The 16,019-nt window shown below is 34.1% G+C and overlaps 1 non-coding gene across 1 annotated transcript; it reads left to right on the top strand.

The window, feature by feature from the left end:
* Positions 1-12,293: 12,293 nt before the first annotated feature.
* LOC114265443 (uncharacterized) lies at positions 12,294-14,715 on the top strand. Its single transcript, XR_014362056.1, has 2 exons — positions 12,294-13,055; positions 14,269-14,715. It is a non-coding gene; the product is annotated as an uncharacterized LOC114265443 (transcript).
* The last annotated feature ends 1,304 nt before the right edge of the window (positions 14,716-16,019 follow it).

Here is a 16,019-nt window from a genome sequence, read left to right as displayed (position 1 = left end):
TAAACCATAGAAAATAAACCTATAGAAAACACCCATTCATAGAAACCAAAATAAGAGAGAGATGATACCATTAATTGGATTTGTGAAGGATCTGAGGTGTAGCTTGTAAACTTTATTATGGAAACACCCATTCTAGAATGATATCTATTTTATTCAACCGCATCATATACAAATTCAGACAAAAATATAAACTTTGTTATGAAAAAATCACCATAACACAGCAAATATAAAGATGCAAAGAAACACGAAAAGCCACACCTGGTAGATGATGATAGGACCACCTTGAGACTCAAACAACTTCTCATCCTTCATCATTTGGAAAAAATTTTGGGTGAACCTTTGCATCTCTGTAATAGCTTAATTTACAAAATCTTGAGAGAGAGAGAGAGAGAGAGAGAGAGAGAGAGACCTTGAAAGGTTCATTATCTGTTCTGAAGCTGATGCCCGGAACATACTTCGACCAAACAAGAAAACCCCTAAAAAAACAGAGTACATTACCAGAAGAAGGTATGGGCCTGTTGCAAAACAAAGCCCTAAAATGGTATGGGTTTGTTGCAAAACAAAGCCCTAAAGTAATGAAGGGAGATGACAGAGCAGGAGATGAAGGGATTGAGGTTGTGGCTGAGAGAAAGGGAAGAGGATAGGAATAGAGGGTTCGGGTTTGGGTCTCCGGCGAGGGAAAAGAGAGGTGGCCGGTGGTCGTCAGTGTTGCAATGGTGGTGGTCATCGCAAGAGAAGAGAGAGTAGCGTGTGAAAGAGATAGGAGGAAGAGAGAAAAGTTTTAAAAGAGAGAGAGAGAGAGATGTATCAGTGAAAGAGAGATGAGAACAGGGGTGTAAATCTGGCCCGGCCCAGCCCGGCTCATATCGGGCCTCGTGGGCTCCCACTAAAATTTGGGTTGGGCTGGGCCGGCCCAAGGGCCAAAAAATTAGGCCCAGGCCCAAGCCCAGACCCGGGGGTATTCGGGCCTTAGGTGGGCCCAACCATTTTTTTTTTTTTTTTTAATTTTTTCTATCAAAATTTTATTATTTTCCACTAAAAAAGACACTGGGCCTCGGGCGGGCAGGGCCTCGGGTGGGCCTTAAGCGGGCCAATGGGCTAGGCCATGGGCCGGGACAGGCGGGCTAAGCTTTTAAATGATGGCCCAGGGTCTCGAGCTGGGCTCGGGACCAGGCCCACCCACGCTGCAAGCCATTTTTACATTTCTAAATGAAAAGTACTCAAGAAGAACAAAGAATGAAAGAGAGATAGAGAAGGAAGGTTGGGGGGGGAGGCGGGGGAACGTAGGCAGACGTGGTTAGGGAGAGAAATGTTTGGGCGAGAACTAAATATATCTGAACCATTAATATATATATACTTAGGATTGATTTAGATTATTAAAATTAAATGTGTCTCTAATATATTTTGAAAAACAGTCCTGCTTCACTATATAAGTTTATTTATTATATATATAAATAAAATATAATTTTATTTTTGTAATTTGTTAATAAATAAAAAATTAAAATCCAAATAGCAATTACTAACAATTATTATTTTGCGAATTAAATTTCATGTTGGTTATGGGATAATGAGTAAATTTTTAAGAAATGGTGATTGGTATAGTAGAGCATCTCCAACCCTTCACTATTTTTTTATTTTTTTTATATCTAATTTAATTATAAATTTAAGTAAAAAAATTAATTTGATATGAATTACTATAATTCTTTCATTAAATTTTTATCAAAATCTTCTTAAAAATTCTCCTCTTATCTCAAATTTTACTTTTCATCAAATTTGATAGAAAACAATAATCATCTTCAATATTTCATTTCTAAGCTCTCAATTTGAGTTCACAATGATTATGATTGCACCCAATGGAATGGGTTGCCTACATATCCAAATTAAAGAACAAATTTGAAACAGAATCAAGTCGGTTGGAGTTCAGACATGAATATGACTTTGATTTTTGAGAGTTTGGAATTTTAGTGAACGTTTGAGTTCATAGAGTTTTGTGACTGCACCCAATGGAATAGGCTATTTAAGTATCCAAAGAATAAGTCGTTGTTAGGGAAAATATATGATTTCCCACAAGTAAATCAAGTAATGAGAATAAAAACTAATGCAGAAAAATTAAATCAACAACGACACAAGAATTTTTACGTGGTTCCTTCAATGTGAGGTACGTCCACGGGATTGAAATTCGATTTTACTATCAACCAAAAAGTTTCCAAACGATTACAAATGAGACACAAATGGTCTCACAAAATCACCCTTAGGTGAATTCCAAATAATCAAGAGGAAAGACCTCACCAAATAGATGAACAAAAATCTTTAAAACAGAGTTGTAGAAGATCCAAAATAACAATCCAAATCAGCCGAAATTGTCAACAAAAAACTAAAGCTAACCCAAACTTTTCTTCCACCGAATTAATGTATCAATATGTAGCAGCCACACTCTCTGGAAGAATAAACAATATATATACACATATACATATACGGGGTTAAGTCTTGGGCTTTGATATATAAAAACCCTAACTGCTACCAAACTGAATATTAAATACCTATTGGGCTTCCAAAAAATTAGATATAATATATAAAATATATTATACCCAAACCAAACCAAATTAAAATTCTTTTAACAAACCAATTTTGTCTCATACTCCACTAAGGAGATATACCCCAACAATTCTCCCCCTATTGACTTAGGTGGAGACATCAACCATACCCGCCAAAGTTCGACACTTCAAATGTTTGTCCCTCGACAAAGTCTTAGTCGACATATCCGAAATATTATCATTTGTGCGAACCTTTTCGAGTTGCAACAATTTTGAATCTAACACATCACAAATCCAATGGTATCTCATATCAATGTATTTTGATCTCGAATGAAAAGTAAAATTTTTACTCAAATGAATAGCACTTTGACTATCACAATAAAGCACATGTCTTTCTTGCTTTAAACCCAACTCTTGCAAACATTTCTTCAACTATAACTCTTCTTTGCAAGCTACCGTAATGGCAATAAATTCAGCTTCAGTAACACATTTTTATAATTTAGATTGCCATGCCACAACTCCCCCTGCAAATGTCATCAAATACCCTGAAGTAGATTTCCTAGAATCAACATCATCGGCCATGTCAGAATTCGTGCACCCATCAAGCATCGGCTTACCATCCACAAAACACAAACACACCTTCGAAGTCCCTCGAAGATACCTTAGAATCCATTTTACCGCTGCCCAATGTTCTTTACTCGGATTAGAGAGAAAACAACTCACCACACCAACGGCGTGAGCAATATCCGGCCTTGTACAAACCATGGCGTACATCAAAGAACCAATCGCTAATGCATAAGGAATTTTCTGCATCTCTTCCTTGTCTTTCTCACTTGTAGGATATTGATTTGAACTAAGCTTGAAGTGACCTGCAAGTGGACAACCAACCGGCTTCGCTTTATCTATGTTGAACCTCTCAAGAACTTTCTCAATGTAGCTTTCTAGAGCAACCAAATTAGCCCCTCTTTGTGATCACGAACAATTTTCATACCAAATATTTGATTTGCCGACCCCAAATCTTTCATAGCAAACGACTTGCTCAACTCCAATTTCAACCTGTTAATCAGAGTGTAATCTTGACTCACAATTAACATGTCATCAACATAAAGCAAAAAAATAATAAATTTGTCATCTGAAATTTTTTCACAAACACACAATGGTCTGAAGTGGTTTTAGAAAAACCATTATTCATCATGAAAGAGTCAAATTTTTTGTACCATTGCCGTGGGGCTTGCTTGAGGCCATACAAATGATTCTTCAATTTGCAAACAAATTTGTCTTTCTCTTTCTCCACAAAACCCTCCAGTTGCTCCATATAAATTTCTTCTCTAAGATCACTATGAAGAAATGCAGTCTTCACATCAAGTTACTCAACTTCAAGGTTCATACTTGCGGCCATGCCAAGTACAACCCGAATAGAAAACATTTTTACAACTGGCGAAAAAATCTCATCAAAGTCAATACCTTTCTTTTGCCTAAAGCCTTTCAAAACAAGACGTATCTTGTACCTCAGATTTCTGCCATCATTCTTCAATTTGAAGACTTACTTATTTTTCATAATTTTCCTCCCCTTAGGCAACTTCACTAAATCATAAGTGTGATTTTCAAGTAAGGAATTCATCTCATCTTCCATGGCCTTTTTCTAATCACCTTTCTTTGCATACTCAATTGCTTCTTGGTAACTCTCAGGCTCCCCTTGATCGAAAATCAATACAAATTCATTGAGAGGATACATTCTTGAAGGTTGTTGATCCCTTGTAGATTTCCTCAACTCAAGTTGTGGTGGCGGTTCTTGAGTTAGATGCTCTTCCTCAATTTCTGGCTCAACTTCATTAGGATTAGCATCATCTTGCACATCTTCAATAGATGGCTGTACATCTCCTCCATTTTCATCATCTGTGATGACTGGGTGTCCTATTCGTTTCATTTTCCCTTGTTTAACCTTGGAATTATCTTGTTGGGGTGTCGGTTTAACTTAGGACTTGTTAATCGTTGGGTTTATTGTGTTTGGGAGTTTTTCGCAAGGTTTTGCTCGTGTTTATTCCGGTACAGAATTTCTCTTGTTTTGGAGGGTGCACGATCCAGTCCGGAGTGTCGGGAGTCGAACTGGAAAAATTCTGGACTGGAGGACCAGGGCCGCACGTATAAGATAGGGCCACATGTGCGGAGAAGTGTGAGCTTTGGAAGATTGCACACTGCATTATATACAGGTGCAGAGCAGGAGGTGCGGAAGGTGCCGCACGTGCAAGGATCAGAGCCACATGTGAGGAAGGCACGCTCTGCACGGGCGGGGGCAAGTGTCGCACGTGCGGACGGGCTTGAGTCCGTGAAGCTTTGTTTTTCTTCTCTTTTTAGGCTGTGTGTATCACTTTTCTTATATCACTCTCTCACTAAAAATACACTACTCTCCCTTCTCTCTACATTTCATACACTAAAACCCTTCAAACTCTTGATCTTCTTGGATTCATTGCATCTTCAACCCAAGTTCCTTCATCAAGGTTGAAGAGCTCCTCTAGAGCTACATTGGGTATGGTGGAGATTGGGTTTTGGCACCGTCAATTTTGAGGGTTTCATCTCCTTTTCTCCTTCAAAGCTTGAGGTAGGGAATTACTTAGAGTTATATATATGTTTTTGCAAGTTTTTGGTTGATTTTGAGAGTTCTCCTTTGTTTATTCTGAAAATTGGTTTTTGGCTCAAGAAATTGATGGCCATGTAAGAAGAAATCCATCTTTAGTTCTTTTTAAAGATTTTCTTGAAGTGTTGAACCACATGGGATGAGATTGATGTATTTAGTGAGGTTTTGTAAAGAGATGAGGAAATGTTGGGGTTTTTATGAAAAACCTAGAAAATTGCGGGTTTTGAAAAAATGTGGGGATTGATGGATTTTTCTTGAATTAAATGAAAGAATGAGTGAGAATTTTATATTGTTGTTGCAAATATGATAACTTCTTGATGTATAGGGGGTTTTGGAGACCATACTTGAAATTGTTGTTAAATGCATATACATGTAGTAATTAATTGGCACATTGTTGAGTTCCATGAATTATGAGAATTGTGATTTGGAAAGGTTGCTACGCATTGTTAGACTTAATTAAACGTGTGGCATTTTGTGAATTAATGTTGAAAGGAGGAAAAGTGGGAATTTTGGTTAACTTTGTGTTGTTGTTGAGATACTTAAAGATGAGAATTGTTATGAAGCATTGTTAATTATTGCATTGCATCCTCTTTCAATTAAAAATTATACATTTTGAATTGAGTTTGGAACGTTTACATTGAGAAAATAATATTTTGAAATGGGAATTATCAAAATGTTTTGAGGTAAATACGTTGGTAAGTCTGGATAAGAGGTGTAGATGAAATGGATTAAGTTGGCCTGAATGTCCAGGGTGAAAGACCAAAAACACGCATGGAGGAAGTCCCACTTTCCTTCCGGCTAGCAACAGGTAAAGTGGGGTTTTTGGTAGTGCTAGTTAAGCCTACTTGCAGACACCAACTTAGGGATTACCTGAGTTGTATTTACCGCCCCGTTAAATAAAATTAAAAATTTCGGAAATTGTTGAGATTTAAAACTATTGTAGAACATGGTGATTTTTTTTAAGGCATGTAAATGAAATCCTCTTTTAATTGGCATTGCATGGCATTTTCATTTAATATCGGAAATCTTGCATAAATGTATATACTTTGTTAAGGATTCTCTACTGGGCTTTATGCTCACCCCTATGGGATTTTGGTACAGAAAAAGATGTGTTGATCCCGTCAAGTTAAGGGTGTGGACACATTTTGTGAAGAGTAAATGACTTTCTTTTTGTTGTGATTTATTTTGCTAGCCAATGGCTATAAATATATGGGTTCATGAAACCATTTTTGTATAACCGGGCTTAAGCCTCGGAAATTGTAAGCCCATGAGGGCATTTTATTATTTTTTGGGATTTGATGTTCTACATGCTATAAATTCATTTATTTTTATACCATTGAATGTATAATTTGCATGTGGGACTTTTTTACAAACCTTATTGATTGATGGTGTAAAGGTTGGAGTTTTACTATTATTCCTTAGTGGATGTTGGTTAATGTACCTAATTTATGTTGGGTTATTTCGGGGCATTTCATCATCAACTGAAGATGAAGGAGATGGATCCATGTCAATGAGATTACTGGTTTTTTACTCCGGTTGATCACCTTTGCCAAAGTCTTCAATTGTTTGGTCTTCAAGAAACACAACATCACGGCTTTGAATGACTTTCTTGTCGACCGGATCTCATAATTTATAACCAAATTCATCACGCCCATAACCAAGAAAAATACATTGTCTTGACTTGCTATCAAGCTTGGACTTCTCATGTTTTGGAATGTGAACAAAGGCTCGGCAACCAAACACTCTCAAATGCTCATAAGACACATCTTTACCGGTCCAAACTCTTTCTGGAACATCACTATTCAAAGGATAGGAAAGAGACAAATTAATCACGTCAACTGCTACCCCCATTACCTCACCCCAAAAGGATCTTGGCAATTTAGCATGTGAAAGCAGACACCTAGTCCTTCCCACAATGGTGCGGTTCATCCTCTCGGGAAATGTCATTTTGTTGATGAGTCTTCTTAACTGTCTTTTGGTGCTAAATACCTTAGCTGTGACAATACTCATCAAATGGCACAATGTATTCACCACTATTGTCGGTTCAGATGTTCTTTAATTTCTGCCATGTTTCTCTTTCAACCATGGCCTGAAAATGCTTAAATACATCTAGAACTTGATCTTTAATTTTTAGTATAAAAGCCCAAACTTTTCTTGAATAATCATCGATGAAAGTAACAAAATAAAGTGCACCACTATGTGTTTTAACTTTCAAATGACCACAAACATCCAAATGAATCAACTCCAAAACATTTTCTTTTCTAGAAGCAACATTTTTATGAAAAGAAACTCTACGTTGTTTACCCGCCAAACAATGAACACAAGTTTTAAAATGTGTACCTTTCAAACCGGGTGGAAGCTTTTTCTTAAACAAAACTTGTAGCCCCTTTTCACTCATATGGCCAAGCTGCTTGTGCCACAATTCAGTAGAAGTATCATCTTCAAGTGCATTGACAACACCTTTACAAATTTTTCCTTGCATCGAATAAAGTGTATGAGTCTTCTTGCACTTAGCCACCACTAAAGAACCCTTTGTGAGCTTCCATATTCTATCACAAAATTTGTTATTAAAGCCTTCATCATCTAGCTTCCCGGTAGAGATCAAATTGAGGCGAATGTAAGAACATGCCTCACATCTTTAAGCAACAACTTGCAGTCCAAATTTGTTTCTAAGCAAAGATCACTCATGCCAATAATCTTGGACAAACATGCATTACCCATTAGAACAGAACCATAATCTCCTTTGATGTAGTTAGTGAAGAAATCAACTCGAGAAGTCACATGAAAAGAAACACTTGAATCAATTACCCAATTGCTCTCTTGGCCTACAAAATTGATACAATCATCTTCACAAACGACCATGAGATCACCATTGGTAGTAACCATCGTTGTATCTTTTTACTTCTTATCCACACTTTTGACACGCCTTTTCTCCTTGTTCTTGAGTTTTCAACATTCCCGAGTCATGTGCCCTTTCTCATGACAATAATAGCACTCAATGTCTTTCTTTGAAAAAGAACCATTTCTTAATTTGTCATGGTTTTGATTACGACCATGAGGAGTCTTCCTCCTTCCCCTTGTTTTGCTTCGACCTCTCATAACAAATGCTTCTGAATGAGAGGAACCCGCTGATTTTCTTCTAGTTTCTTCATTCAATAAGTTACTAATGACTTGGCTCATTGTGACAACTCCATCGAGCGCCGAATTACTAACCGTCACAACCAAAGTCTCCCAACTTTCAGATAAAGAACTAAGTAACATCAAAGCCTGCAACTCATGATCAAAAATAATTTTTACGGAAGCAAGCTGGTTAACAATACTCTTTATTTCATTCAAATGTTCCGGAATAGGGCTGCCCTTTTTATATTTTAAATTAACCAACTTACGAAACAAAAAAAAACTTTATTTGTAGCCGATTTTCTGTCATAAAGGTCTTCTAATTTTTTCCATAAATCATGTGCTGAAATTTTTGTAGCAACATGATGAAACACACTGCCATCAATCCATTGACGGATAACACTAACGGCTTTTCGATCAAGCCTCTTCCATTCATCATCTTTCATATCATCAGATTTGCCACTATCACCCTCAATAGGCCCATATAAATCTTTACAAAATAATAGGTCTTCTATTTTAGTTTTCCAAGTTACCCAATTGCTTCCATTGAAGTTAGACATACGACCTGCATTCTCCTCCATTGATTTACACAAATAAATAAACATAAATAAACCGTAAGCTCTGATACCAGTTGTTAGGAAAAATATATGATTTTCCACAAGTAAATCAAGCAATGAGAATAAAAACTAATGCAGAAAAATTAAACCAACGACATAAGAATTTTTACGTGATTCCCTCAATGTGAGATATGTCCACAGGATTGAAATCCGATTCCACTATCAATTAAAAAGTTTCTAAACGATTACGAACAAGACACGAATGGTCTCATAAAACCACTCTTAGGTGAATTCTAAAAAATTACAAATAATCAAGAGGAAAGACCTCATCAAATAGATGAACAAAAGTTTTCGAAACAGAGTTGTAGAAGATCCAAAATAACAGCCCAAATCAGCCAAAATTGTCAACAAAAAAAACTGAAGCTAACCCAAACTTTTCTTCCACCGAATTGATGTATCAATATGTAGCAGCCACACTCTTTGGAAGAATATATATATATATATATATATATATGAGTGTCTTGAGAAGTTGGTAAAAAGTTAATTTTTTTGACTTTTTTAGTCTATTTTGTTTTTTTTTTTTTTTTGAGTAAAAAATGCCGAGAGGTAATATGACCTAAAATAGGTAAAAAACTAAAAGATGGGTAAAAAGCTACTTCCCAAAAGACCCCATATATATATATATATATATATGAGGTTAAGTCTTGGGCTTTGATATATAAAAACCCTAACTGCTACCAAAATGAATATTAAATACATATTGGGCTTCCAAAAAATTAGATATAATATATAAAATATATTATACTCAAATCAAACCAAACCAAGCCAAACCAAATTAAAATTCTTTTAACAAATCAATTGGGTCTCATACTTCACTAAAGAGATATACCCCAACACAAGTTTCATTCAAAATCAAGTCAACAAAGTTCATCAGAACTTGGAATTTAATTTGGATTTTGGAAATTTGATTTTGTGACTAGAATGGATTCCGAATCAGGAAACAAGTTTGAATCGAAATCAAATTTCATTCAAAATCAAGTCAACATAGTTCATCGGAACTTGGAATTTAGTTTGGATTTTGGAAATTTGATTTTGTGACTGCACCTAATAGAATGAATTCCGAATCAGGAAACAAGTTTGAATCGAAATCAAATTTCATTCAAAATCAAGTCAACATAGTTCATCGGAACTTGGAATTTAGTTTGGATTTTGGAAATTTAATTTTGTGACTGCACCTAATAGAATGAATTCCGAATCAGGAAACAAGTTTGAATCGAAATCAAATCTGCCTTAGTTTTAAAAGAGCTTGGGTTTAAATTTGAAAAGATGAATGATTCAAAATTTAATTTTATTTTGACAAAGCATAAATTGTCAAAGTTGATTTTAATCAATTTAATCCACATTGGATTTCTTTTACGACTACTATGGTGGCAATTAAACTTGCTGACCTTAAAAGGGCTAAATTTATAATGCCAAGATTAACTTGGTAATTAATTTTTTAGGCCTTAGTTGATTATTTATTTTTTACGGCCTTGAAAGGCTTTAACTTGAGCTTGAAACACTTTAATTTTAGACATGCAATTTTGAGTCGCTAAAAAAATAACTCACTATGTTTGATTAAAATTTTAAAATTTTAGTTCCTATTATATCATAATGTAAATTTACAAATAAAGAAAAATACATACTAAACCTTATAATAAAAAATATATATATATTTTATCATAATACACCCTAATCATGTATATGTATTTTTCATATTCAAGCATTTTCATATTTTTCCTAAGTTTCAATTATTTTTTCTTATTTTTTCTCTTCAGTTCAAAACTCCAATCCACCCCATCAAAACTCACTATTATCATCAATATCATTGTTTTCTTATTTTGTTATTACTTGTAAATAAAAGAAAATTTAAATAAAATCAAACAATGGATGAGAATACTAATTAAAACTATTTTTTGAAGCAATCCATCAAAGAAGAGATAAATATTCACATAAATATTAAAGTACGATTATTAATTTATGTGTTATTTTTTTTTAACATAAAAATAAATATTCAACTTGTTTTTATGTCAGTACTGTTTAGATTTAAAATTTCGAACAAAATAATCTTATTTGGTACTGAACGGCCGAACATGAAGATTTTACCTATTTAAGGATGATTCGGTGCACCTATTCCAAAACAAACCACCGACCTTCGTTTCATTTTTCTCTTTCTTCAATTTGGACCTAATGTGGTTTTTTAGCCAAGTTTATCTAATCTAAAAAAGTATATTTATTTTATCTTTTTATCTTTTTTAGATCACATTAATCAACATTTTCTCTCTATTTTTTCTACATATAATACAAAAAAAGTCAAAAAATATACTTATTTAGTCTTCCCAAACTTGACCTAAGTAATTGGCAATAAAAAGACTAAGAAAAAGATGACGTGGCTGAGACGTGAGAATTTAATTGTACAAAAAAAATGTTCAAAATTGTGTTTTTCCTGCACAAAAATTGTGCTTTTAAGGGAAAACTTGAAGGGAAATTTTACTTGGGCAACAATTTCAACTATTTACACCTCCTATTTGTTTTATTTTTATTACAATTTTCTCCTCTGATAAAATTACTTTTTAGACCCCAATTTTAGAAAATTGAAACCCTAATTTCTTTACACACCTAACCCTCTCTACCTCATGCCACCATAGCAGTTGGCACTACCCAACTCGCCGGCGACACGACCCTACCCAACTCAATGCCGGTACTCACCTCTCTTTCTTCCACTGTTGCCACCCTCCCTCTCCGTCACCTCCTTTTTTGATTTGGGTGGAATGGTGATCCATGTGTTTCCCAACAACATTCATGGAGTGGACCAATAAATGGGTCATTGATAACCATCTGCGAAGGAGAATAATAACAAGAGGGTCGGTACCCACCCCTGAAAGCATCTTCTTCGCCACCTCCCTCAATCACCGTCAACACCTCCCATAGTGCCTCTGCTATTTCCATCTCCCTCATCCTTTTCCTTTTTCTCCCAAAACCATCCCTTCCGGTACTTTCTCGCTCTTCCTCATATTTGTGGTTATATTATACCTAATATATATGTATCTCTAAACTTGTGGTTTGTGATTTGTTGATTAAGAACCTCTCCATCCCGTTCTTCCGGTTACAATTCCCCCACCACCGTAAAACCCAAATCCACCACCTCTGAAACCCTTAATTCTCTCTGTCTCTTTGTCTATCTCTCTCTCTCTCTCGCATACGCGCGATGGTTGGGTTGCGGTGCAGAATTCACATGGTGGATAGATCGGGGCAAAGAGTTCGCACAATGGTTGGGTCGGGAAGAGTGTTCGCGCGGTGGAGATCGCGGGGCTGGGGTCCGGACGGTGGTGGTCATGATAGGGCTGTGAAGGTGGTGGCAGTGGTGGTCGGCGGTGGTGACAGTGGCGACCGGCGGCGACCAAGGAAAAAAGAAGAAAAGGAAAGTGGAGGGGAGAGAGGAGATGAAAGTGGGTACGAGGAGAGGTAAGGTTGAAAATGGGGTAAAATTGATATATTGAAAAGTGTAAGTGAGAGAGTAAAAATTTAATTGATTATAATGAAAAAACAAGTGTAAGTAAGAAGATAGAATAGTGGTGTGTGAGTTGAATAATTCAAAATTGAATTGGCTTCTAGAAGCCCTTGAAGGCAAAATGACATCTTTGCCATCACTTTTGTAGCATTCTCTATTCTAGTCAATTCTTATTCTTTTTGTAGTCTTTACTTTCTTTTTTTGCTCAGTCCCCACATTCAAGTAAGGGGTGATTTTTGTATGTGAATAGTGTATATGTCATGTGGTATCTTTTATTATTAGGATTGATTTTGACAGTAAGATTTAATATATTTATGCTTTGTAGGCTTATTTTTTAAACTCAATGATACGTAAATGATGTGATTGATTAATAATTAAAAATATATGAAAGAGAATATTACTTTTAATATCTTAATTAATTACTACATCATTAAATTTAAAATTAAGTTTAACTTTTTATCTTGAGCAGCAATTCTCATATAATAATTCTATACAATTTTGTTGACTACCCATTCAACTATAAATATAGAAGAGTTGCTCCTTTGGTTTTGTGGCAAATAAGAGGAAGTATAGAACGATGGAAGCAATCAGCATTCCAACCTATCGTTGTCTCACTTGTGGGTGCACTGGTAATGGATGCCGCGATAATCCATACTTGCATGGTAAGATTTTAGTTTTAGTTTTAGTTTTAGTTTTAGTTTTTTTTAATCTTTTTTTAATATATTTTTAATCTTTAGAATTTTTATTATAATATATTTGCCTGACCAAGTTAATTTTAAATTTTTTGTTATCACCAATGGATGAATTTCAAAAAAAAAAAAAGAAAAAAAAATTGCTAATAGCACCCTATCTAAGAAGAAGATAAAAGGTAATGTTCTTTGTCAAAAGTAATTTCTTTTAGGGTAAATTACGCTTTGCCTCCTTTATATTTAATTATTTTCTCACTTTGGCATTTAATTATGTTTCGAGTTTTTTTCAGTTCACCAATAAAGCTAATTTTTGTTCAATATCAAACAAAAAATGCCACATTGATAACCACACATAAAAATATTTTATTATATATAACTCACACATTTGACATAAACTCAAATCTCAATATAATAGTATATTTTTTATGTTATGTGATAGTTAAAGTAACATTTTTTGTTCAATTTTGAACATAAATTAGCTTGAGGAATAAATTTGAAAAAACTTAAACATAAAGGATCAAAATGGAAAGAAAAAAAAAATTAAGTTTCAAAATGAAAAAATAATCAAACATAAAAGGGACAAAATGTAATTTACCTTTATTTTATTAGTGAACAAGCTACAATTTGAATACAAAAACTCGTACAAAAGCTACTTGACTAATGAAATTATGTTTACTTCCAATATATATATGCATGTAGTCAATGATGGATCTAGAGGGAGACAAAAAGGGCTATCGAATTTCACAAATTCTCTTCGTATATTAATATTAGTTGTTGATTATTTTTAAATTATACATATTTACACCTTTTAAGTTGTAAAAGAATTAAGTGGCTGGACAGTCCCAACACCTATATTTATGAAAGCATGGGGGTTGAACTACAAAATTTGACAATTTAGACAAAATATAACCTCAAAATAAAATGATTTTTCACAACTAAGGTTCATGATTGTCTTACAATTTCTATTTTTTTTGTAACTCAACATGAAACTATTTTATTTATACATGCTTCTTATAATAATTTTTTAAATTTATATCGTTAAAAATTAATATTGTAATTTATACTTTTATTTTAATTTTTTTGTTAATATATATGTCGTCTTTCTTATATTAGAATTCTTGGTCTGCCCTTATAGTGTGGTGTAACATATTAAAAACTAACCTGTATGTTTGAATGTGAAATGAAGGGCTCAAACTGGAATGGCCTGAATTGGTTGGTGTCAGTGAAAGTAAAGCTATAGCTGTAATTAAGAGAGAAAATCACAAGGTGATTGTTATCTCAGTTTATGATGGATCAAATCCAGTTGGTGACGTCTGCTGCAACCGTGTTTACTTATATGTTACCAAGCCAGGTGGGGTTGTCGATGAAGTGCCTAAGGTCGGATGAGAAAGAAAAATACTTGGTGATCTGAATTTGTGTGATTCAAATAGTTTGAATATGTTAAAACGACGTCGTTTTATACTCAAAACGACGTCGTTTTAGGTGTTTCGAGCCATTTGAGTCATAAATTTTCGGGTTACCTAGCATTGTTGGATGAGAAAAATTATACTAGCATCCAACAATTATGTCCAACAATTATGTAAGGTGGTATCCAAATAAATTATTAAACAAGAAGATTATGCTTTTTATGGTCTCCCTTTTGCTTGTGAGAGTGTGTTCCAGAGAGCACGTGAATAGATTCGAGAATTTTACATTATACATTTGATATCATATATATTTTTAATTATAATATTATTTTGAAATATTTGGTTATGCTTCATATAGTTTTTTTTTTTTTTTAAAGTTATAATTCAGAAAGTATGAAATTATATCATTTTCTTCTTTAGTTATAAGGTATATATGGTGCACACCCTTTTACAAGTATATACCATAGTCTTTTCCAAATAGATTTATATAATCTTCCTTTGAATTGTTTGGCTTGTGGGATTATCTTCTTTGTCCCTTTGTCTCCAAATTAATTTTATCGATAATAATATTGAGTTTAAGCCTTGATTTGTCCAATATATGCATATTCAATCCGAATTATGCTTATTACTCGTTAACTTGTACATGATTTGTTTAAGGGTATTTGGGACTATTTGACTTCTTTGTTGTTTTCAAATCGTTGTATATATGTGTTATTTGGGTTCAATGGTATGATGGTATTTGAGAACTTCTACAAATGATGTTTCTATTGAGAGAATCAATAATCTCTACATTTACAATAGGATTGAGTAAGGAATTTGTAAAACTCACAAATCGAATTGGTCCAGTTCAATCTAATAGGTTTGGTTTGATTTTTTTTAATCCTTGATCCTAAATTGAAAATTTGAGGAACTGTTCCCTACGGATCAGTTCCGAATTTCACTTCATGATTTTGAATTAAAACTGATTTGGACTATATATAACTTAGACAACATACAAACCAAACATCCCTAATGCATACTATCCTATTCTCTTATATATAAAACCAAAATCCTAATTCATAACATTTCATTCTCTTCTCTTCTTTGTGCTACAGTTGCTAGAATAGAAGAAGAAAGAGAACAATGTTTGTTGCCACAGATAATGTTTGTTTGTGGGAGTTCAAAATTAAACATACTTATATTAAGGAAAACCTCTTTTTTTGTTTTGTTATCTACCATACTAAATTATTTCTAAAAGTTTCATGAAACTTTTTCTGATATTTCTTTCATAAAATCTAATATTTTTGTTAAAATCTGAATTGGTCATAATTAGCATCATCGGTCTAGTTTTACTAAACTACACTAATGGAAGAAAGAGAAATGTTACATCTCCAAATCCCTCCCCCTCCAATAATGTGGCAAATAATACCAACTAATCAATTATCTTCTCTCTCTCCTTTCAAATTTGTTTACCACATCATTAAGAGAGATTGGAGGGGGAAAATTAGAGAGATGTAGCATTACTTCCCTTCCCCTATCCTAGCAGCCCTCC

The sequence above is a fragment of the Camellia sinensis genome, chromosome 2, assembly GCF_055761805.1.
Source record: "Camellia sinensis isolate YWXY chromosome 2, ASM5576180v1, whole genome shotgun sequence".
In the NCBI taxonomy this organism is placed as follows: domain Eukaryota; kingdom Viridiplantae; phylum Streptophyta; class Magnoliopsida; order Ericales; family Theaceae; genus Camellia; species Camellia sinensis.
Note: the sequence above shows the minus strand (reverse complement) of the source record. Positions and strands in the feature narration are given on the sequence as shown.